This window comes from Squalius cephalus, assembly GCF_949319135.1.
Source record: "Squalius cephalus genome assembly, chromosome: 9".
Lineage (NCBI taxonomy): Eukaryota > Metazoa > Chordata > Actinopteri > Cypriniformes > Leuciscidae > Squalius > Squalius cephalus.
The window spans coordinates 10919277-10945743 of record NC_137130.1 but is presented as its reverse complement, the minus strand read 5'-3'; the positions used below and the strand labels follow the sequence as shown (position 1 = coordinate 10945743).

The 26467-nt window shown below is 36.8% G+C and overlaps 1 protein-coding gene across 3 annotated transcripts in view; it reads right to left on the bottom strand.

The window, feature by feature from the left end:
* The window catches only part of adcy5 (adenylate cyclase 5), a 99073-nt gene that overhangs the window by 43881 nt on the left and 28725 nt on the right, over window positions 1-26467 (bottom strand). The gene's annotated exons all lie outside the window — the stretch shown is intronic.

Genomic DNA, 26467 nt, shown 5'->3' with positions numbered 1-26467 from the left:
GACGGACAGATAAAGTGAACACTTGATAGGATGGATGGATGGATGGATAGATAAAGTGAACACTTGGATGGATGGATGGATAAAGTGAACACTTGTTAGGATGGATGGAGGGATGGATAAAGTGAACACTTGATTGGATGGATGGAGGGATGGATAAAGTGGACGGACGGATGGATGGATGGAGTGAACACTTGATAGGATGTATGGGAAAAAATGTATGGCTCTGCATTAAGAGCGGAATAAAATTTCAGAATTTCAAAAAAAGTTAATAATGACATAATTTTCAAATTTTGGTGAACTATCTATTTATGGCCACCACCACTCAGTAAAGAAATGCAGGAATCATAACAAGAGAACTCATGAAAATAAGTCAGACGTAAATAGAGAGACTGAAAGCGAAGTGTGAGAAAGGACTGGTTTTGTGTCACACATCCAATTGAACACATCTAGACCTCAATTTATTACACGCATGTTGATCCCTCAGCGATCGCAGTTTCAAAGCTAAGGGGGGTCAATGACGAAAGGCTGTGTCTGGCCCTGAAAGTCATTTCATTTCAGCTCAGTTAACTTCTGCAGATTGAATATGTGATATCAGACTATAACATGATCTGGGATCAGCAGCTGCAGTGTTGGGTGTCTGCTGCATTGAGCGCAGGAGCTTTGGGCCAGTTGTGCATTAACTTCACCAATGCCATTGAAATACATACAGTAGACGACACACTGCAATGAAAATATTCCTGAGCAATAATCCTCTCTATTAATACACTCCCTTTTCATGTTCCGTAATGTCCTTATTAGGATGTTAGGAAGGTGGAATCCCTCTGTCACCGAGTAGGAGGGGATGCATAATATTGCTTCGCAGCCGTAGGAATGCGGGGCTTTCAGAGTGTGAATAAATATAGTAGGAGATTTTTTAACGGATTAATGTATGCATCATGCTTCTCAAATTAGCCTTTTGTGTATCATCTTCATGTGCTTCATGTGTTATTTATTCATGATGAATAGTACTAATGCAAACTGCCACCTTGACAGATGTAGCCAATATTCTACGTTTGTTTGACATATTCATAATGAGCAGAGCAGCGGGAGGATGGGTCAGTCATGGATCCTCTGGGAAGCCAATTACTCACTCACTGTCAAGGCCAGCCAGCACAGCAAACCTGCAGGTGCCAGTTGCAAACCCTATGAATTGGAACAGCAGGCTGCTGTCTTTGCCAGGAATCTGAAATGTTGGTCAGAGCAGTGCAAACAAGATGACAAGTAAACTCTCAAAATACTAGGGTGATGATATGATACGATAGTACGATACGATACATGTTTTGATTATGTTTTACTTAGTCTCAAGTTTGATTTTCGGCTTAAAGGGATAGTTCACCCAAAAATGAAAATTAGCCCATGATTTACTCACCCTGAAGCCATCCTAGGTGTAGGCCTATATAACATTAATCTTTCAGACGAATACAATCGGAGTTATGTTAAAAAATGTCCTGGCTCTTTCAAGCTTTATAATTGGAGTGAATGGGTATTTTTTTTGGAAGTCCATCAAAGCGAATCCATCCATGATAAAAGTGCTCCACACAGCTCTGGGGGGTTAATAAAGTGGAGCGATGTGCTTGTGTAAGATAAATATACATATTTAAAACTTTATTGACTAAAATAACTAGCTTCCGGCAGACGGCCGTACGCATCGATTTACGGCGAAAGACTAACCCTTGAACTTGACGCACAACGTAATGACGAACACGGTTGCCAAGCCCTTTTTGTTTGAACCGCGAGAGGCGTCAAAGCTTACGCTACTCCTACATCCTACGTCATTCATCGTCAAGTGTTACTCTTTTGGTGCAAGTCAACTTGCGTACGCCATCTGCCAGAAGCTAGTTATTTTAGTCAATAAAGCTTTAAAAATGGATATTTTTCTTACACGAACGCATCGCTTCACTTCATAAAGCCTTTATTAACCTGCCAGAGCCTCGTAGAGCACTTTTATCATGGATGTATGCGCTTTGATAAAAAAATATACCCATTCACTCCCATTATAAAGCTTGGAAGAGCCAGGACATTTTTTAATACAACTCCGATTGTATTCGTCTGCAAAAAGAATGTCATATACACTCAGGATGGCTTCAGGGTGAGTAAATCATGGGCTAATTTTCATTTTTTGGGTGAACTAACCCTTTAAAGTCTACATCTGCTTAGACAAGAGATCACCTGACTGTCAAGTAAAGCAATCAACCACAGTCAGATTATCTTTCAAAGATTTGATGGCACCAACCTGACAAATTTGTAGCAACTAAATTTTTAGCAAACAAGTACTGGTTAAAAAAAAGGACATCCCATTCCCAAATACAACTTCCATTCGTCAGACAAAGTCCATTTTAAAATTTCTTTGAATATAGGTATAGGTTTGAATATTGAAAAGGTCAGCTAAAATAAAGTTTTACATTAATAATGTGAAATATTAATACTCATTTTGAATTCAAAATGATATTGAACATAGATCCACAGGTATAAATTATGATTAATTCTGAGTTTACGGAACTTATTTTATTATGTTCACTAAAAGCACAGAGACCAAAAGTTGTTGATCAAGCCAATCAGAGCGATCTCATGCACATAATAGGATGTTGAATCTCAATAGCAAAGAATCCTCATATGAACACTGTGTAATGGATGTTCCAGCTATGCATTATTTCAGCAAGGTGAGCAATGGTAATGGTAAAGTATGAGCTGCATGCTCAACCTTGAGGTCCAACACACCTAATGGAGAGCTCTGGCAGATCTGAGCTAGATAAACTATGCTATTAAAGAAAAAAAAAAGTGATAATGAACAAGAAATGGCTGGTTGTAACAAATACATACTGTACAAACACCTTTAATGCTTCAAGGCCTGAAATATGCTTTATGCAAGCAAATACAAGAATCTAATGCATCTAGCTACACAAAAAAACCCTCAAGTATTCACTAAATTGTTGCTTACCAAGACATTTCATTTCCGCTCTCTGTGTGCGAGTGACGTATGTTTGTGTGTGCTTCAATGAAAACAGTGCATTAATATCGAACGGTGATTAAACTGACTTGGAACTACCTATGCATTAAACGGTTTTATTGCACACCTTCCAGCCAATCAGAATCGAGTATTCAGACAGACCTTGGTATAATGTACAATATATAATCCTTCAATGCCAGTGGCACAGACATTTGTAGGTAACTGTTTCACTACCTAGTATAAGTATATGTTACTGTCATGCAAACATGTTGACCAAGCATTTGCCTCTGCATTTGAATACTTAACTGGCCTTTAAAAGAAGAAATATGAGAATGCTGGCCTCAAATATAGCATGTTCTCTAAAGCTCAAAAATTATAGTCAACATACTGACGTGCCAGGAGAAGGTCCTCCTCATGCATCTTTGATGAATATGGATTTAATAACAGACAACGGGCGCAGTGCATTTATAAAGAACACAACCTGAACAATAAAACACAGTCAACAACTCATTTTCTATGCAATATAGTTGTCAATCACGTGGGAGCAAAAGCAGGGATAGAGCTGTCATCCCTGTTCCACACGGCCGTTGGAGAGGCATGGCTGGCTGGGCTGTCTGTGTTCACAGAAGCGTACTGCCTCAGACAGCATGAACTGTAACTAGGGAACAGGCAGCGCACAGCAAAACATTATTTTAGAGAGATTAATGATTGCTGGCGGCACCATAAAAATCCCACCGAGCAAAATGTGCCAAAAGTCAATATTTGTCCGAAAGCGAGTCCCCCATCTTCCCCTCTCCCCACCTCTTTCTGATAGTTTTGCTATCTGTATTGGTTCAAAACAAAGGCTACATCTAAAGGATTTTAGCTGGTTAAGGCAATGAATTATCTTATCAGCAGTGTCGGGAATAAACCATCAAAAAATAGTAATAACTACTAGCTTTTTTCAGACTAAGTATCATTCAAAAGTTTGGGTTCAATAAGATATCTTATTTTAATAAATACATCCTTTTATTCAACAAGGACGCATTAAACATGTATCAAAAGTGACATTAACAATGTTACAAAAGATTTCTATTTGAAATAAAAATCTGTGCTTTTGAATTTTCTAGCCATGAAAGAATCGACCAAAAAAAAAAATGTATCACAGTTTCCACAAAAACATTAAGCAGCAACATTGATGATTGAGCAAAATCAGCATATTAGACTGATTATTTTCTTAAGGATCATTTGACACTGAAGACTGAAGTAATGGCCACTGAAAATTCAGCTTTGCTATCAGAGGAATAGATTACATTAAATTATTAAAATAGAATGTTATGTTATTTTTAATTGTAATAATATCATTTTATTATCATATAATAATAATGAAATGGTTTATCAAATAAATGCAGCCTTGGTGAGCATACAGTAAGAAACGTCATCCATTAAAAAACATTACCAACCAACCCCTAACATTTAGACTGATCAAATTCACCGAAAAAAAAATCGCCAATTGATGAATAATGACTTAATCATGGCTGCTTAAATTGATCATCATTATGTAGTCTAAATATGTATCAAATTTACTGTACATTTAATGTCCCTCAGTGTTTTTCAGATAAATATGGTCCTTAACATAAATATAAAAAAACTGATTAGCTTAAAAAGGCATCAATCAACATACTACTTTTTTGTAAGGAGTGTTGTTAACTGCTTTTTTTTATTTATTTGACTGCAGGTAAACTACTTTGAAACTGAAATGGCTATTTATAATTTAAAGTCGTTCCCAACAATGCTTTGAGTCAGAAAGAATTATGGCATTCTGTGGCAAATATCTGTGACTCTACAATAGGAAGAACAATCGTTTGTCATTAAAAATAAGACAAAAGAATATTTGTCACCATTTCTCTCTCTTCCAGGAAATGTCTTTTTGAACTCTTCCTTGTGTTCCCTTTTTCATGGAATGAAGCTCATGCGACCTCACACAATAGAAAGGTCATGACAGTAGCTATAGCTGGAATCCCCAGAGTCGGCTCTAAAATACAATCATCTGCCTACAGGGCTTTATCCTGATCACGTAAAAGGAGGTTTCGATAAAACATAGATAAAGACGACAATACACATGAGAGACGTCCATGTCTTTTTGAAGGACACTTCTCCCAGTGAATTCAGCACAGACACCTTCAGAGTGCTCTCACAGTAACATGGTGTGATCCAGGTCTGATTTTGAAAGGGTTCTAAATGTCACATTCTGAGAGTCACCTTTGTAGAAGACCACTAAGGCCTATTGGCAAAAAAAAAAAAAGAAGAAAAAAAAAAAAAGAATAGAAAGCATTTTAAATTTTTCATCCACCACATCAAAACAAATAAAGCATACACATACTCCAAATATAGCCACAGCAAACACAGCCACATGTGGCTCTGGGCTTTGGCAGCCCTTTGATGTCACTATAGTGAGGCTCTTATTTCCATCCACATCATTCAGATGTAAGCAAGAGGCAAACATTAATACATTAAGGCCCAGTTTCACAGACAGGGCTTAGACTAAGCCAGGATTAGACCATAGATCAATTAGGACATTTAAGTAATTTTTATAAACATGCTTAGAAAAAAACATTACCGATGTGCATCTTAAAACTAAAAAGGCACTGATATATTTTTAAGATCAGTCAGTGCAAGTTTATTTCAGTGGAAACAGCTCAGACTTACATTTTAGTCTAGGACTAGTCTTAAGCCCTGTCTGTGAAACCAGGGGTAAATGAAGCATATCCCCCAGTCAATGTCATACCAAGTAGATGTAAAACAAAGTCAGAATCATCAGAATTGTACAGTTCATAAGTAGACCAATAGCAAGTGCTTTTAACAGTTTATGAAGATAACGCTGCAGTGAAAAAGTTTGTGGTAGATGAGGTTTTTTATGTTTTTGAAAGTCTTTTATGCACCAAGACTGCATTTATTTAATCGAAAATACGGTAAAAATAGTAATATTGTGAAATATAATATAAAATAACCGTTTTCCATTTTAATATATTTTTAAATGTAATTTATTCCTGTGATGGCAAATCTAAATTCTAGTCCAGTCTTAAGTCTCACATGATCCTTAAAAAAAAAAAAAAAAGAATGTCTTGAATGTAATTCTAATACATTAATTTGGTGCTGTTATCACTGTTAACAGTTTTGTTGCTTAATGATTATAGTACTGATGAATATAGTACATTTAAAAGAGCAGAATTGTGAAACAGAAATCATCAACTTAATGCATCTTTGCTGAATAAAATTATTATTATTATTATTATTATTATTATTATTATTATTATTATTAAATCTTACTGACCCCAAACTTTGGAATGGAGTGTACATCAAGTTGAAATCAAAATGTGTTGTTTAATAAGCATAGATTATTCAAGTAAGCAATTTGTAGGAGATTTGTAGATACTAAATCTAAAGTAGAGCTGCACGATTAATCATTCAAAGGTCTCGATTTCGATTCAAACACCCACAAGATTTAATGGCAACGATTTGGCTGTTTATTTAACCTTTGACAAGTCCAATCACAGCAAAACATTCAAATTTGCTTTCGTGCTGGCGTTGAACCAAAGAGAGAGCAGTTGTCACGTAGGCTATAGGTGTTAAACAGCTTCACAAATGGTCTTTTCAAGCATAATATCATTATTTCTGTGTTACAATAATTCTAATTATCACAGTACTGGGATAAAGCTAAAAGTTCGGATATAAACAATGATATGGTAGCGAAGCTTTAAATTAATATTGTATCACTTTCAATTACATTGTTACACCAGTAGGGGCGAGAAATTACCGTTAAAAAAAAACGTATGTGTCACTGAATCGTTCATTTAAAAGATTGTTCAAAAACGCTGATTCATCCAGTAATGAAACAAGTGGAGTTTAAATGAGCAAGTCATTGTATCATTCATTCAAACCATTTTTTTTAAATAATCAATAAAAATCAATAAAAAAAATTTAAATAGACTGCAACGATTAACATTTTGTCAGAACCTCTCGTAAATTACGTTATTTTGTTTTGCCGTCAATTCAGAATTGTGGGAGGACTGTGATCTGTATCGTGATTCTCAATTTATCCAGAATTGTGCAGCTCTAATCTAAAAGGAAATAAATCAGCTTCAGATTTATCGCTGCTAAAATATGACCTTGATCAAGCATACAAAAACTACTGTAGCTTATCAGACACTTATGAATTTTGTATACAGAAAACTTCACCAGGGAAGACATACATTCACCGGGTGGAAGAAGCTGGAAGATTTCCAAGGACGCATCTTGCAAAACCTTAGCAGGGAACCTCTCCCTTACCTTAGCAGAGGAATAAAGGAGATAAAAATGGAAAGAATGCTTCTCTCTAGTGGATGGATGTAGTCATCGTTTGCTGTTACTTTACTCCATACATCAACAGACATTATGTGCTCATCCTACACATCCATAACAAAAGGAACATGGGTCACCATTCAGAAATATAATTTTATGAATGGGCCAAAGAACATTCATAAGTAACTGGCCGAATTCCATTACCTGCCCTACTTTTTGAAACTGACTTGCCACAAATTTCAATGATTTTGTTTGAAAGACATTATAAACTAGTCAGTCATGGTGCCTATAGCCTAAGGGTTAGTTCATCTAAAAATAATAAAATAATTTCACTAGTTATGCTTATCATGAGTCATGATGTATGAGGGTCTCTCTTCAGTAGAACACAAAAGTTCAACAGATTGTACGAGGTGCTTTTTTTCCCCATATGATGAAAGTTAATAGGGATGGAATGCTGTCAAGCTACAAAAATGAAACAAAGGCACCATAAAAGCACAATAAACAGAGCTTAGGGATGCACCATCAATATTACAATTTTAACCCATAACAAGCCAGTAATTATTTTCTTGGCAAGGCCGATAAATGTCTGACAATATAAATTCTACACCAATACGTTTAAATTAAATCAGTAACAACTAATACCAATAGTTTTAAATGCTACAAGTAAATTTAGGCATAAATTATATAATTTATTATATAATTATTATAAATAACGAATAATTTATTTTATAGCATGACTTTTTTTTTTTGGCTAATGTCTATACATTTATGGCTTTTTATGGTGCTTTTAACAAATTGTTTTTTGTTCTTCGGCAACTTTTATTATGCAAACGAGCACAAGGGACAATCTGATAAATTTCAATAAGAAAGATATTTGCCCTCATGTTAAACCTGTTCCAAACCTGTATGACTTACTTTCTTATGTGGAGCATGAGAAATGTATCATGGGTTTTTGTCTATACAATGAAAGTCAAAATAATTTAGTTACTAACATTTCTAGCAAAAAGCAAGAGTGTTCAAAGACTATGGGTTTCATTCACCAACCGTGAGTATGCACTCATTTGTGAGTGAAATCTGCCTACAATTTCACGAAAAAAAACATGATTAATCAATAAATCAATATGCCACTCTGTTCTTGATCAGAAAGATTCTCAAGCATTTTTACAGAGCGTCATATGTTTGCTGAGAGTGATGAAAGGCTATAAAGGAAAGGTTTTGTGGAAAAACCTTAAAGGGAAATGGGATTGTTTATGCAAATTACTATCATTTAAATTGTCACTCATTTAAAACACTCCAAATTAATTAACATTAGAACAAGGTTAAAAACAAATTCACATACATTTTTGTGAGAAGTTCTCCAGTGCATATAAATACAAATAATCCACCCAATTTTTTGTAAATAAGACCCAATGACTACACTCAGTAGTTACTCAGTTTAGATTACTCTGTGTCTAGATGCCAAAAAAAAAAAAACATAATTCAATGTAAAATGACAGCACTGATGATCTTTTCTCAAACGGAGCCGTTTCATTAGAATGTAGCCTACTGTTTACCATTGTAATTCTGTTCCCCTTACTGTGGGTGTAAATCAGACCTAAGACATTTTGGGATCTGGTTGGAATCCCCGATCCTGCTGCGTGTCCATAACTCCAATTCACCATGACAGGCGGATGTACACGGCATTCCATCAGTGTTGACAGCCATCAACTCATCCTTATATCATTTCAGCCTTTAGTACCAACATTATCATTTAACAGTGTTTTTTTTCCTCCAGTCTTCAGATGGAAAATCCAGGATTACTCCACTAGGGAATACAATTCTCTGTGACAACTGGAACAAACTGTTGCTAGGAGACAACAACCGCAAATCACACTATTAAACTTCAGTAAATGTCAGTCTTTAATGAATGTCATCACCCTCATTATGATTAGCCTTATTCAAATGACTGTACTGCTCATTATGCTAAGGGTGGATGCTGTTTATAATCAGTCAATGAAGTTATTTAACAAGTACCTGGTTTTATGCATTCATGACGCACTTTAAAACCTCCTCGAGGATGGGTTGAATAGACTTTTTGTGGCTACGACACGATGCTTGGAGAGACACATCCAGCAGCCGTTCCAATTCAGGTCATCTGAGGTTCATCGAAGTAAAAAAAAAACTCTAATCTCGGGCTCTAAATGTCACAAACCAATCAAGCAGTGTCCTGAAAATACAACAGTGCTTTCACACTAATGACTCGTCAGAGGCCTGTTGCATGAAACCGGTTTCAAAATTCTTTTGAGCTCTTTGTGATAAATGATTTAAATTCAGTTGATTCACATGCATTGATATAGTCAGATATGTTCCTTCTCAAACTCTTGCTGCAGCAGCAGATTATTCCTGCCTTGTAAATGCGTTTAAATTCATGATATTTTTCATAACGATCTCTTCATCTATAACAGAGTGAATTGCGCTGTCCCTCTCGCAAGAAGAGAATCACACTAGAGCTCTCCATGTTCCGTGTGATTGGCTGTTCGTACCACGTCACACTTTCAGGCCCCTTTACGCCTGGTATTAAGATGCGTTTTGTACGGATCACAATTGGACGACGCTAAATACAGGTGTAAATGAGGTATACAGGTGTAAATGTGTAGTTGGAAACGCATTCGAATAGATTACTTTCGTAGTGTAAACGCTCATGTAGGGACGTGCGAGATCACGATTTTTTTGCTTTTGAAGAAATATCGTAGTATTGTGCTACAGTGCATTCTATCAGTTGCAGTTCTGGCGCCTCTGTCTCAACATACTGTACAACGCGACGTACATAAACATCACACGTTAATGCAGAGGTACGGGACACTGCAGTTCACAAAAGTTCATTATTTGCATGTGCTTTAAAGCCTTGCTGGTTAAACATTTCATTCACGTGTAGATGCGCTGTTCTAACGTGCACTTTTCAGAGCGCATACACCCGAAGCACAGGAACTAACAGCCTGTCAAACAGAGCCTGGTTACTGGACTAAGTTATCTTTAGAGTCTCATTGCTCTAATACTGTCAAATACACACAAGGTTTACATAAACAGAGTTGGTTGTGTCTAAAGTGAAAGCAAACAGTTGAGAGAAAATCTGGTGCGCTTGTCATGTGAGTGTATTAGATGTGTCGCGTGCCGGTCTTAAAGCGGCAGTAGCCTAATGGTAAACATGCTGCCGCTTGTTCATAAACGGATAGTTCACCAAAAAACTATCCTTGTGATAGTTGCTGAACACAAAAGAATGTGGGTAACCAAACAGTTGCTGGTCTCCACTGACTTCCATAGGAGAAAAAAACTATACACTGGGGACCAGCAACTGTTTGGTTACCCACATTCTTCAAAATAACTTTTATTTTCAACAGAAGAAAGAAATTTATTCGGGTTTAAAACAACTTTGAGTAAAATATGACCATTTTCATTTTTGGGGGAACTATCCCTTTCATGTTAATAAAACAACAAAACACGAAGAGAAAACACTCACTGACTGAGAACATTAATAGTAGCTTTAATAAGAATCAATGTACAATTTATACAGTGAAGTCTATGTAGTGTTTTAATTTCATATTTGTTCATTTAATTACTTTCTTCAATGCTACCGCAAAATACACCTACTGTATCTGAAAAAATAAAACACTGTTTATTTCATTAGTATATTAAGTTGTGTACTGTAATGTGTATCTTTGTTCTTATAAAGATTTTTATCTTTCGCTTCGCCACTTTGGCCTAAATGTCTGTCATTCTTTTTTCTTTTATATTTTGTTTTTAAAATAGGGACATTAATTTGGCTGTAATGCTCAGTCGCTTGCAAAACAGTAAAACCAGCTTGAAAAAGAATCGTGATTAAAAAATCATGAATCGTGATTTTCCTGAAAAAATCGTGATATAATATTTTTGCCATATCGCCCACCTCTACGCTCATGTAGTCGAAAGTTTCCGAACAGCCACAGAAAAACACCTACTCTCCGCCTACTGACCTAATGCGTAAACATTACAGGAAGCGCTCTAACCAAAAAACTTTGTCGGCAGAAGACCCAAGTTTGGTTTTAAGATGAAAAACGAACCAAGCACGATGTTCTCTCACCATTCCATTTCGGCTGTCAGAGCAGAAACATACATTTACCCGCCCATTGACCCTCCCCTCGAAGAAATCAGGACAGAAGTGGTTGAAAGTGGACAAAAGAGACGGATTAAAACACCAGGTGTAAACGGGTATGTGTCTCCCTCATCTACTTGTGATCCGATCGACCAAAGCACATCTTAATACCAGGTGTAAACAGGGCCTCTGATGCACACGCTCTAGAGGTAATCACAAACACTGGATCAAACCCTAAGTTGACACAGAACGTTTACACAGAGCGTTGTGAGCCCGCTGAACCTGATCTAAACCAAGTTGGATTTGTTTGTATTTGTCAACTCTAAACCTACTCTGAAACTGAGTTTGTTCAACAAGCTTCAGGCAAAACACACAGATCTGGCTGCTCTTGTTGTCAGGTGCATTACACCATCCGTGCCAGGAAACAACTGCTATGAGATGTTGTTGTATTATTCTTCACGTTTCTAAAGCTCATTTTTCACTGTTGTTAGCAGCTGACTTTAAGTGTACAGTTCAGTGGCACATGGAGAGCAGTGACAGATGATACCCAGAGGAAAACTATCGCTCGGAGGTTGTTCTTTCACAGCTCAAGAGGCATAATGTTCTGTTGCACATTAACTTTGTCTCAGATGTTTCTTCTAAAAATCCCCTTAGAGGAATGAAATTAGAGACAAACAAGACCATCATTAAGCATAGAGCTATAACACTCATAAGACCACTTTGAAGTTTGTCTTGTGATTGCAGACTTCGGCGTCACCATCATCGAGACCTCTTCTGAAAAAGGTTTTCAATCCTGGTTGTGCGGATCTACATCACTGCATGTTTTATATGTTTAGGGCTGCATGATATTGAAGAAAAATGCGATATGAAAATTATTATTAAAATTATATAACCTACATACAACATACGTGTTTCACATTCTTTTTGTGACATGAAAACATCCCTACAACTTCTGAAAGTGAACAGCAGTGTTTTACCGTAGCATAAGAAGTGTTATTTTAACATCAGTGTAAACCACCGGGTTCAGGGTTTCAGGTAGGCCTACATCAGGTTTATTTAACAACAGAAACTGAATAATCTGGATAAAATGTAAAAATAAAACACTGTTTTTATTGTATGAATTAAATATATAGCCTATACTGATTCTTATTAAAGCTACAAAAGTTATTCAGCCAAGAGCAGTGAGTGATTTTCTCTTTGTCTTTTGTTCATGACCCCAGTTATTGCAAGCCGATATATACATTTGCGATATTTCTATATATTGTGCAGCCCTAGTTTCTGTAATTAAACATACCTGATTCAGATCATCAGCCCATTAGCAGAGAGCTTCATGAACTGACATGTGCAGTGCTGTGGGTCCCTGAACCAGGTTTGAAAACCACTGATCTAGAAGACACGAATGAGATTACTTGGGTGTTCTTCTCAGGAGAAAAATCTGAGATGCAGAAAACTCAATTTGCTCTGCATTAAGAAAACAAATTAGATATTTACAAATAAATGAGCTCATTTGTGATTTTCCAACCAGTCCAACAGCCAATTTTTGGCCATTATGAAATTGCTACCAGTGGCCAATATCTGTGCCCATTTGGCAGATTAAAACAAAAAAACTGTTGGTCGCTTTTGTCACTACCATTATCTACAGACAACAAAATCAATGAAAAATCCACATTGTTGTTTTTTAGGGTAGACAAACACTAAATAAATGTTAATTTCAGCAATTTTGAAAAGGTTATTGGTTATTATTAAATGAAATTTTTAAAGAGTTAAATGTGGCCAACATCACAATTAGCCATTGGCCACCCATTTTGGTTGACCACTAATGAGACACTCACACTAGCTGTTTCCATCAAAAGTTGCAAATTTAACTTGAGCAAAATTGCATTAAACATTTGCAAATAAAGCACGCTTTCCATCCAATAAGTCAAAGAGAACAAAATCGTTACTTCTTGATAAACAGACACTAAATACCACTAAGAAAAGTAGGAGAAGCCAACGTATATAATTTTCATTTATAATAAATGATTTGCACCTCAGATCGTGCAGACGAAACAGATACTTGAGGCAGAGGTGGATACTTTGGGAACGCAGTCATGTAAGAGTTCTGGGAGGGAATTATACCGAGCCACTTAAATGACAGACTTGGCACAGGAATTTCAGCATTTCAGATGCCGTGTAATGAGATCGGTCCGCTAGTCCGTCCGTCCCGTCGCATGACTTATTTGATGTGCATTGAGAAATGTATTCAGTAAATGCGTTTCCATCGTAGTTTATGCGTAGGTTTTCTTATCGGATATATATTTGTTCTCAAATCTCAACTGAGTGCATATGTTTTATGTATATTTTTAGAATTTGTTTCCATCTGCTGTTTTTTTTAATGCAATATCCCAAAATGCGCCTAAAATTAGGTGGATGAAAACATAGCTACTGAGACATGGACTTTTTTCTATTCCAAAACCTAGTGAGCTCTCTTGATGTATATGCCCTACATAGGCAGCTGCACCTTCTAAGAAATTTCTTAAAACGGAAGCTCATGTGATCGATTTGAAATGCAACTCTGTCTGCCAGAAATAGCATTCCCAACACAAAAGACAAGAGAGACTATTTACATTTAATTGCAACTGAGTTTAGTCAACACTACAACACAATACCGTTTAAGAGTTTGGAGTCAGTAAGAATATTTTTCAAGAAATGAATCCTTTTATTCAGAAAGGACTAATTAAATTGATCAAAACTGACAAAGACTGTTACAATGTTACAAAAGATCTCCATTTCAAATAAATGCTGTTCTTTTCAGGGTTAGGCTATTTCAGGGTTCTTTGATAAATAGAAAGTTTATTTATCAAAGAACCCTGAAATAGCCTAATCCTGAAAAGTATCAGTTTCCACACAAATATTAAGCAGCACAACTGTTTTCAACATGGATAATAACAAGAAATGTTTCTTGCGCACCAAATCAGCATATCTCAATAATTTCTTAAGTATCATGTGACTCTGAAGACTGGAGTAATAACTGCTGAATTTTCAGCTATAGTATGACTGTTTTATATAAATCAACTATTTATAATTAAATGCTGCCTGCCTTTTAGAACAGACTTTGTGTCTCGAATATATATGTATGATACTTTAAAATGCTGCCTACATTGTAGGTTTGTCGCATAGGTTTCAGAACAGAGCCTTGGAGTTGGGCTCATACTTTCTAACAGCCAGCCAAATGGCAACACAGACCACAGATGCACATCCAAAGGGATGCAAGATGGTCCTTCAGTATGCTCTGCCTACAAGGGCAAAGGACTTACAGCATCATAGGATAGTGGTTGGAAACAACTGGTCTGTTAACATGAAAAATGTAAGTAGGTTGTGCTTCTGAATTGGTCTCTTTGTTTTGAGCTGAGTGCTGCGAAGGTCTGCAGAATAACACATGAAAGTGAATGCAGAGAACAGACTTCAGAAGTCTTCAGATAGGCTATGCCTGGAGAACATCGAAGAGAAAAGAAGTAGGTGTGTAAAGACGGCGAGAGTGACAGAAAGGCAGCGAACAACATCAACAACTCCGAGGAACATGTCTGCAGGCCGGTCATATGAAACTTGTTTTCGTTCGGTTTTCTTCAGTGGGATTGGACCTCCTGCAAATGGAGGTTCACTTTAATGTGTTTTAACCCGTTTGACCTCTGTCTGATGATGGTGTTCAGGGTTTTCTCTATGGGCTTTGCATCAGATTCACTTTGTTTACTAACATGGGAGAAATCCAACTTCATTTCTATTTATTTGTATAGCGCTTTTCATAATAAATTCTTCCAAAACAAAGAAAAGAGACTTAGAAAACACTTGCTCAGCAAGCCAAAGTTGAAAAAGTGGCCAGGAAAATGAGTGCTATTGTATGTAAAATCCTATTCCCAAAAACTCCCCTTTTGTGTTTATTTGTTAATAATTACCGTAGTTAGAAAAAGCTTTAAGCTACTAATAAGGGTTTAGAACTCCTAACTTTGTTTTTCCAAGTTTAAAGGGGTCATGAACTGGATTACTTTACTGTATAATGTTTCCTGGGGTGCCCTTATAATGTTATAATCAAAAATTGTCATAATTTAGAAATAAAAGGCATTTTTCCAAGCCTGATTTTAGCCTCTGATTTGAACGCTCTGTTTGAAGGGGCGTGTCTACTCTGAGACTTCAGTGTAAACGTCCACTGCTGTGATTGGCTAACATATTTGCATATGAAATAGCTAGTATTACAAGTGGAACTCTCTCGAAAACTTTTACCACGTTTTTACTATTACAGCGATCGAGATTAACGAATCGTGAAAAGTATTGATCATTTATTTAGATCTATTCCAATCACATGAAAGGTTGCAGGGATGAGCATTGAGCAGATGACAGACAGTAGGTTGATCACGTGAATGAAGTGATCTCATCATTGCAACGCAATTTCTGCACTCTCACGAATGCTTTCACCAAATATAACAATACAAACACGATGTAAATTCAGTAAGAGCAGTGTAACAGTGTCATTGATTTTATAACGATTTTTGGCAAGTGTCCAGATAAACTTGTGATTGACAACTTGGGCGATAGGAAAGGGAGCGTTCTTTGATTGCTTTCTGTATATAATTTAAATCACAGTTCAAATAAGATTATTTTCATCCTACTAAGAGAATTGATTTGAAGTTGATCATTGGCTTGATTTACTAATGCATAAACAGAATTTTGAGAGATAATCTGTCTGAACTTTAATAATTATACATCAGAAATCACTTATCACAGATCAGGCATTAGAATAAAAATGATTACCTACATGTTAGTGGCGTTGCTGGCAGATCCATATTGTAAAAGTCTGTTTGCAAAACCTGCGCCGAAATTTACCAAATAATCCACAGTGAAATGTACCAAATACAAACAAATAATGCACTGCTGAGACATTCACATCGTTGAAGAAAAAAAACAAAAAAACAAAAAAAACAAACAAATCCTAGCATTAGGATCCTTTGGAAGATAATGGTATTGGATCCTGTGTCGATCTTTTCTCGTTCTCATGTAACTATTCACTAACGCTCCAGTGGGCGGCACCAAAGAGGCGGTGATGTATACGTTGATATTCTTATGCATAGGCGGTCTTTTGCTGCCCTGTGATGTCACAAGTCTCCACTTTTTAGATCCTGTTGTTTTCTGGCCTTGGTTTCAATAAAAGCAGGTTTTAGAATAACAAAGAAATTTTGAGTTTTTAAACTTACAGGGTATTTTTATAGTATAACGAACTCTAAACTGTCAAAAGATCAAGGAAAATTTGAATTCTCAGTTCTTGACCCCTTTTAAATCCATTCAGTTGAATAAAGCCAATTCTCAAAATCAGCACAGAAAATTCATATTTCATCTGAACCTATAAGTATTAAAGAGATAGGCTAGTTGAGATGTTTACCATCATAATTTAAGTGGTACAAAATAAAACTCAAATCTCAATTGGGTATAACCCGTGTTAAATTATTAAATAAAAAAAAATAAAAAAAGGAATACAACCATTAATTAACAAATAAAAAATATATATATAAAACAAACAAACAAACAAACAAACAAACAAACATGCAAGCAAGCAAACAGAAAACAAACAAATTAATAAATAAATAAATAAATAAAAAGCAAGCTGATAAATATGGTAAATTTTCTCCTGGAGAGAAAAGGCCAAACAATGCCTTTACCAAAAAGATATTGGCTCTTCAAAAGGTGCTCGTCTTCTCTCTAATTTTTTTTTATTAATCAGTAAAAAAAATAGCTTTTCTAGCTATTGCATGGACTAGAAAAGCTATTTGCTGTTCTTTTCTAAGGCAAATTAGAGATGGCCACATAATAAATACATAGAAGCAAAGTAAACATGCCATAAAAATGCCAATTATATACAAGAGGATTTTTATAAACCTGCATTTTAAAAGACCTTCTACCAATAATATTTCACAGTCCTTGAGTAAATGAACTTCTGATAGTACATTTCCACTTCACTGTGACTTTGTGTTATAGAGAAAAATGATGAAATGAAAGCTGAAACAACAGACACACTTGTTGGGAAAAAAAACAAAAACACAAGGGCTTCAAGCTTACAGTGGTGCTTCATGTATTGCCAGAGGGATCATGCCTCAGAGAGCTACAAAGAGTGGCACAAGAAAAAAAACATCCATGGCTGAGTGGCACGTATATAAAAGATGCATTTATTAACAAAAGAAACGGTGCTGAATAAAAACACACTAAATATTTGATAGATTTCAGGTCCTGTAAGCACACAAACATTAAATTAACAAAGCATTTTGGGCTTTTGTGTAGATAAAGCCGTAATGGCTCTAACAGGTACGTTTCTAAAGTGACAGTTCACCCAAAATGAAAATTTGGTCATAATTTACTCGCCCACATGCTGTTCTAAATCTGTATGACTTACTGTCTTCTGCTAAACAAAAAAGAAGTTTGGAAGAAAGTTGCTAACCAAACTGTTTGTGTGACCGCTGACTTACACTTTAAGGACATTTCTCGAAATATTTATTTTAATGTTTTGCAGAAGAAATAAAGTCAGGTTTGCAATGACATGGTGGTGAGTAAATGATGATAGACTTTTCATTTTGGGTGAATTATCTTTTTAAGAACGTCAGAACAGTAATGGTACCAAACCTCTAATGAAACATCTTTTAAAACTTAATTTGACAGAGATGTTGTTTGCCAATATATCACCGTGTGTCAGTATGAAATTCTCCAATTAAAGGACTGGAAATTCCCAACTGCTGGGATATTCTGGGACAAACCAACAGTCCAGAAGATCATGGCCAATCACAAAAACCAAAATGACTTTTACACTGAAGCATATGAACAACCTTTCGCATATGACGCATCAAGTTATGTGCTTGGCCTCTCAGGATCCTGACAGAAGTCGGCCACAGCTCTCCAGAACAGGTTTTGTCTGTTTCCTGGAGATCAAAGGCCCGGCAGAACACAGTCCAAATGACCCTGTGTTCATCAAAACATGATCCTCAGTATTGTCAGTATAGTCAGTATTGTTCATCAAATGTTCATCATTTATATGTGAGCCCAGACATAAATACAACTATCCAAGATGCCTGACATAATGAGAGAAACGTCAATTATAGAAACTTAAACATACATTCAAAACATTGGGGTGGCAAGATTATATAATGTTTTTGAAAGAAGTCTCTTAGGCTCACCAAAGCTTTATTTATTTGATCAACAATACAGGAAAAACATTAAGACTGTGAAATATTATTGTAATTTAAAATAACTTTTCTATTTTTAAATGTAATTTACTCTTGTGATGGCAAAGCTACATTTTCAGAAGCCATTACTCCAGTCTTCATGTTCACATGATCCTTGAAATAAATTTTAATATAATACTTATAATATAGGCCTACTAACCCTTAATTGTATGAATGTTAAACAGTTGTGCTGCTTAATATATTTGTGGAAACCATGATATCTCAGGATTCTTTGAGTAGAAAGGTAAAAGGAACAGCATTTATTTGAAACAGAACTTTTTTATAACTATGTAAAAGTCTTTACTGTCATTTTTTATCAATTTAATACATCCTTGCTGAATAGAAGTATTCATTTATAAAGTAAAATTCTTACTGACCTCAAACCTTTGAACGTTAGAGTAATTCAATGTCAAGAAGTACAAGTGGTTAAATCTAATAAAAAAAAAAACTATTTATTCAATATTTGTGTTTATGTATATTAAGCAAGTTGTAGAGTATTGCAAATTGATAACCCTCATGTTGTTCCAAACCTTTATGCATTTCTTAATTCATGGTTACGTCGTTACATTAATATCCATCACTACTTTTCGTTAGTTACTCCCCAACAACGCAGTGAACCAACTACAGATGTCTTCTTAGACCTTGGATCAGAGAGGCTTGTGGGACATAAAAAGCTTTTGATTGTGCATGTATTCTATATTGAAAAGAGGATATTGCCTAGTGAAAGGAGGAATGAGCTAAATTAAATTCTCTCTCTCTCTCTCTCTCTCTCTCTCTCTCTCTCTCTCTCTCTCTCTCTCTCTCTCTCTCTCGACGCAATCCCACTCCACCTACAAGCTCTCTGCAACCGTCATTGTTTGGTCGTTCTTCTTAGAAAGACATACAAAGAGCTGTAAAATAAAACATAGAGTAGCATAAAAAAGGCTGCTTATGCTGAAAAAAGCTAGTTAATTAAATGGATTCTCCAAATCTAAAATACAACAGATGGATTTTTTTTTCTTCCATGCCCACAAGTGCATATGGCATCAATTCTGGAGTGTGGGAATCTCCAAGAAAAAGAAAAAAATCTATGAATGAGAAGTAATGAATTCTAATGCTGCCATGGCATACTGTACATCGATAAAGCTGTCTGTCAATCTCACAGTGAATACAGAGTTTCAACCAATCCATTTCAGGACCAGAATGCCAAATGTAAAACATTGCCTGTCACTCAACAGACATTTTTGCTTCCAGTCTTCACTTTGTTCTCATCTCCTGAAATATTCGACCGGATTGTGATGCATGCAGTCTCAAAGCCTGGGTTAAGAAGAGACTTGCGGAGGATTTTTTATAGCTAAGATAAATTATGTTACTAACCATGGAAATCTGACTTAAGATTTTAAACTTATGATAAACTTTTATCACACTTCCCATTTTCATGTCTGATGGTGACTAACTTTCCATTCCAGATCTAACAATAAAACAAAATAATTCTTACTTCCTTTTATTTAGGATGTAGCCATCAGACGAACTTTCGATATGATCTAACCTTCTAACAAACTTTTGACTCAATGTAACCTTCAAATGGAACTTTGAAAAAATGGACTCAATGTTCTATTTTTTGACTGTATTGTGAAATGATTGACTGGAATATTAACCCCTTACAATGTTTTTGATATTTTGCTTATGTCACTAACAAGGGTAATGAAGGGGGGGGGCTTGCTTTAAACAATTTAACCAATCATATTGATAGAGCTTGACATGTTAGTCATGATGATTCTATTTTGATGTGTCTGGCTTTATCCTATAAAGCCTGTTGTATTCTTCTGTTGGGTCGAGGTTCTCTGAGTATTGCTCGAGAACTCCCGGCCGTTTGAATAAACCATCTGAGGGACATTTACTGAAGTCTGTCTCTTTTGTTATTTATTCTGCGCAGCAAATAAGTTAGGGTAAGCGACTCGGCCAGTTGTCGACGGAAGACGCAGAGACCTAGAGTATAAAGGTTATTAAGTGTCGATTTGCAGACGCTCGGTGTCGATCAGTAGACGCGACAGTTTTATTTATTGAGTGTCGATTTGCAGATGCTAGATAGTCAGGGTTAGAAAAAATCCATTACAGACTCTTCAATCAACTTCAACAATACATAAATAGTGCTAAAATAGCTACATGCGACAGCCTTATGTGAAATACAGTGAGCATTAAAGGGGACATATCATGAAAATCTGACTTTTTCCGCGTTTAAGTGCTATAATCGGGTCCCCCGTGCATCTACCAACCCAGAAACCGTGAAAAGTGACAACCCAGTAACTGTTTGGTAAGCCTTTCTCTGCAAGCATGTCAAAAAATAAGCTGATCAGATTTCCCTCCCCTTCTGAAGTAGGAAGGAGATCTCACTATAATTTTACCGCCCCTTAATCTGCACGTTTCCACCCACAGCGCCGCCATTTGGTTTTCGCAATTACAACAGTGTAACCAGTTCTAACGCAGTGGCAAAAGTTTGAGTAAAGCATCCAAACTGTTCTGTGGTTGACTGCACAGATGAGCTCAGAACACTATTTGACCAAAAACTGTCACAGTTGTCTTATAAAGACCTCAGCGAACTGTGTCAACTTTGTAATGTAAAAGTTAAACATGACGGTAAAAAAAACAAAAAAACAGATATAAACACTTAGGCTGTTTCGTTTAACAACAAGGGACCCTCAGCAAACTTCCAAGGGGGCCACAGGATTACTTAAAATTATTATACATTTTAAAATGATTAAATACATATATACATACATACATACATACATATTTATCCCCCCCTCAAAGTGATCAGTGCTACTACATTAGTGGCGAGGCGGATCACAAAACTTATCACGGATCCGTGGTTTGATTAAAGTCCATTTTATTTTAAAATGCGCTACTTTGACTGGCTCCGCAGCCTCTCTGTAATCAACACTCTGCAGACTTAAGACCCCCGTGGACTCAAGACCCCCGTGGATGTCACACTTCACATCGTACAAGAACGACTCCGAAAAGACAGGACACTTAAAAGACGCACAAACCTCACAGTTGATGACATAACTGAACTACTGAGCTTCGTCACAAAATCCACATATTTCCAATACAGAGGAACAATATTCAGACAAAAAGAGGGATTCGCCATGGGGGACCCACTATCAGCCATAATGAGCAGTTTTTTCATGGAGGACTTGGAAACCACAGCCATAGTCACAGCACCATCTCATTGCAGACCTACCCTCTGGAAATGTTATGTAGACGACTACTGGAAAAAATAAAAAACGGACATACACAGGAACTCACGGACCACCTAAACAGTATCGACCCCACTGGAAACATAAAATTCACACATGAGGAAGAATGCAACAGAACCATAGCTTTTTTAGATTTAAAGATCCACCACAGAGATGACGACAGCATCAAAATAACAGTCTACAGGAAACCAACACACACCGACCAATATCTACTCTGGACATCTGAACATCCCACGGCGCATAAATTATCAGTAGTGAGAACACTTTATGAACGGACCAGTTTCATCACGGAGGAAAAACATATCAGACACGCACTTGCACGCTGCCAATATCCGACATGGGCCATAAACAAAGGAAAAGAACAAGTCGCAAACAAGCAAACCAAACCAAAAATGATGTTTTATAAACAAAGTTCAGGAGGAGCACGTTCAAATAATCAATCCAATCTACTCGTCATCAAACAATTATGTCTACCCTAATCAGCATGACAAGAAGTATATATATATCCACTCTGTCAACTCACCTAATATTCCTTGACAGTTTTTCCAGCATCCCTCCACCACCCCGACTCCTCACTCTTGGCTCAATCTTTTACAGCCAGGAATACGGGGGGGGGGGGAGTACTCTGGGTTCGGGCCGAATACCGAGCCCGGAGCCCTCTCCTCGGACAGCACGCCAAATACGCATTATATTCTATCTGACTTATTTGTAAGTGTGAACTAGTGAAACAAAACCCAAACCGAAATCTGAAACCAGAAATAAGGACATAGTAACCCTACCATATATCAGAGGCATAACAGAACCATTACAGCGGGCAATGAGAAAATACAACATAAACACAGTAGTAAAACCATACACAAAGTTAAGGCAGTTACTGGTACACCCCAAGGACAAAATAGAGCAAGACAAAAAATGTAACGTCATATACGAGATATCATGCAAATCATGCAATAAAACATACGTAGGAGAAACAAGCAGGTCATTCAACACAAGAAAGAAAGAACATCAGAAAGAATGTGAAAAAGAAACAACAGGACGACTCACAAGAACTCAAAAGGAAAAAGCACAACAGGAACAACTAAAATCAGCCATATCAGACCATTGCAAACGAAATAACCACATTATGGACTGGGACAACGGACACATCATCAGATCAGAACCAAACAGATACAGAAGATGGATAAAGGAGGCGATTGAAATCAGGAAGCGGGCCAAAGATACCATCAACCGGGACGAGGGAGCCTACATGCTCTCACACACATGGAACACCATCCTCCAGAGACCATCGAGCGGCGGGGGGGGCAGGGCGTGGCCAGCCCGGCGGAACTGTCAGGTCCGCCGGGTTGGCCACACCCAGGAAATAACAGCTGATAAAGGACACGTCACAGCTGTCAGATCAAGCTTCTGAGGAAGACTGCAGGTTGCAGTCGAAACATGTCAAGGTAAAGAAAAAGTTTTTTCTCCACTTGAACATTTTGTCTTTCTAGAAGAAAACTATCCAAATTTTAACTCTGCAGACTTGCTCAATGTCCCGCCCACGGCGCTATATGATTGGTTACACCTCAGGAGTAATAGCCTATCACTTGCGAGACGGTTGCAGGTCTTTTTTTACACCGCATATTCAGCACATTACTGAAGCGGGAATAAACATCACAATCTGATTATCTGTTTCTATGATGACAAGCAGAGTTAGTGTCCCAGTCACACCACTGAGAATGGCCGAAGTTACACATACAGTGTTTTACTCAATTGAGGCTAAAGCAAAGGTTTTTTGATTACTCACTCACTCTTGAGTGTCTGGCGCGAGTGATTTCATAAAGTTAAGTCAATGTAAAGACGCGTTTACGCGCGTCTAGAGGTCCTGCGGCGCGAAGGTGTTTCGCGCGGCGCGGTAGACGCGAAGCCCGAATGAGGTGAATTGACTTTGTCGGTCCGGCCCGACACATTAACTGTAATTATGAGCCCGAGCCGATTTAAACCCGACCATTTTTTAATACGTGGGCCGTTATAACATGACGCCAGGAAAGTTGAGATGAAGCAAAGATGAAGTTGACAATCGCCATCTCCGTAGTGAATGCGCATGGAGAAATGCATGGATTACATAAGAGAGTTGCCTATTTCTTTTCGTTTTGAATTGTTTCGTTTAAAGACATTTCAAGCTTTCTTTATATATATTTCTTAATATTCCCTGTGAGGCATACACTTAGTTTCGGTTAATTTCTGATGAGATGCGCTCCAGTTAACGTGCAGTAAAGTGACCGGGGCGCACCGGCGCCTCCATGATTATAGCATATTGTCTCCTATATTTGCTTCTTATTTATTAAATACATATGCAATTCGTTGATGAAAATTTTATTAAACTTAATATACAATTTATACAAAACGAAATTCACTTTAAAAGAAAGGTTTTCTACAAAACAAAACTTAATGAAGTGGTCAAAATCATACTGACCCACTCCAAGTCTCCCGATATAATGCACATCCTATCTTACTCGTGCTGTTCACTTTTCATAAATCAACATAGATGGAAAAAAAAATAACATTATAATATTTTAACAAATATGAAACTAAATGAGCTTATTTAATGGCTACAACATAGTAGGCCTACATAATCTCTATTTGTACAAATTTCTGCACATTCATGTACTACTTCTGAATTTTGCACACATAAGTTGAAAGGCATTTGTTTGTGCATAGTAAAACATATCTGCAACATTTATCAAGTTCACGGATAATTGTGCATGCACTGTAAAAAGTGAACAGTTGGATCAACTTAAAAAAATTACTTCAATTGGTAACACCTAAAGAAATTAAGTTCTCAACTTAAATTATCACGTTTTTCACGATAAAACGTGATAATTTAAGTTGAGAAAACTTAATTTCTTTAGGTGTTACCAATTGAAGTAATTTTTTTAAGTTGATCGAACTGTTCACTTTTTACAGTGTGCATTTATTAATTATTATCTTAATGAATAATGCAACAAGGACAAATTATGTAAACTGCATTGTTTGTTTTCAGAATGAAATGGATCGCAAATGGATCCGAATGAAGAAACGTAAAAAAAAAAATGTAAAAAAAAAACGTGAACAAAGATGAACACAGAAAATGAACAAGAATGAACTTTGGATGGCCTAGGTCGGAGGAGTAGGCCTAGTAGGCTACAACTCTAATTTAATTCAACAAGGTTTTAGAATATAGAATATTTTTTAAACAAAATAAATATTTTTAAAGTTTATTATCCCGGGCCCGGTGTGATACGTACGAGTGGAGGAGACACTGAGCATGACACGTGACGTGTTGCATTTTGTAACACAAGTGCTCGATCAAGGGCCCGGCCCGGGTTGGGTCAAGTTCGGGCTCGGGCAGAGAATCTAAGCTCTGATTTATCTGATCCTGTCCATTAGCTTTGATCCATGTACGGCTTTTCAGAATGTCACGACACCAAGTACAAATATTTATGTAATTTTTCAGCGCGAAAACTCTAGCTAGCTAGCTGGGAACAATGAAAAGGGTCCAGAGCAGCAAATGCAGTGAATGCAGATCATGTTCTCATGATTTATTTTTATGAATAAAAATGTTTCAAAACATCCCCCCCTCTGTTTTTTTCACAAATCGCACCCTGCATACACACACACTACATTTGCCCACTACAGCAATAAATCACACAGCCAAAAGACAAAAGCTTGAATTGATGTTTTCATTAGCAACCTCTACAGTTTATGTTGGAAATACATCCTATATTTTTTGGCTCATTAAATTCATAATGTCTTGGGCTAACTCACATGTTTCACCTTTTGATCGCTTATGGATTATGGTTACAGGGGACAAAAGTTTGGACAGTGGGCAGTATTGTTCAGGTCCTCTGAGCCCCCATTACTGAGCTCAGGCAAAGCTGCTAATGTGGAGCGCAGCTAACCTGAAACAGCGCTAAGCCCAGGCATGAGAATTTCAATCTCTTACAGAATACACAGTCAGTCTACAAACCGTGCTGTTGACACACTAATGACATTCCTCAACTTTGGAGTTTGGACTCCAAAACTTCTTAGGCTTTTAAGAGTACAAATTGTTTGTGTAACATTAAAAGAGATCAAAATATCCCAGAACTTATGTTCAAAATGTTATAATCATACATGAATTTATTTTTGTTGCTCACAATAACAAAGCACTAACAAAGCACTACTTTCAATAGCAATATCAATATCTGAAAAGAGGTGAATCTCAATAAAAAAAAAATTGGTCTAGAATTTAGGCAAGTGATCTCTGTGCAACCAGTGACACCAGAAGTGTAAAATCTGGAAGCAAAACTTTGAATTCTAAATTCTTTGAATCGCTTAAGCCACTTTTCCACCATCAGGCCAAACCCTTCTCATTGCTTAACCGTTCCATTCTGTGCCGATCTGGCCCAGTTTGTACAAATATGATTTAATTTTCAACTTTGGAGCTGATAACTGCCGCTCTTTGAAATGTAATACAAATGCATCAGTCATTGTCTTGAAAAAGCAGCGGTTTACAGATGAAATGAGGAGTTGGTCAGACAAAGAGTAACTGGCAACAGACAAGTGACCAATCTGGAGTGGC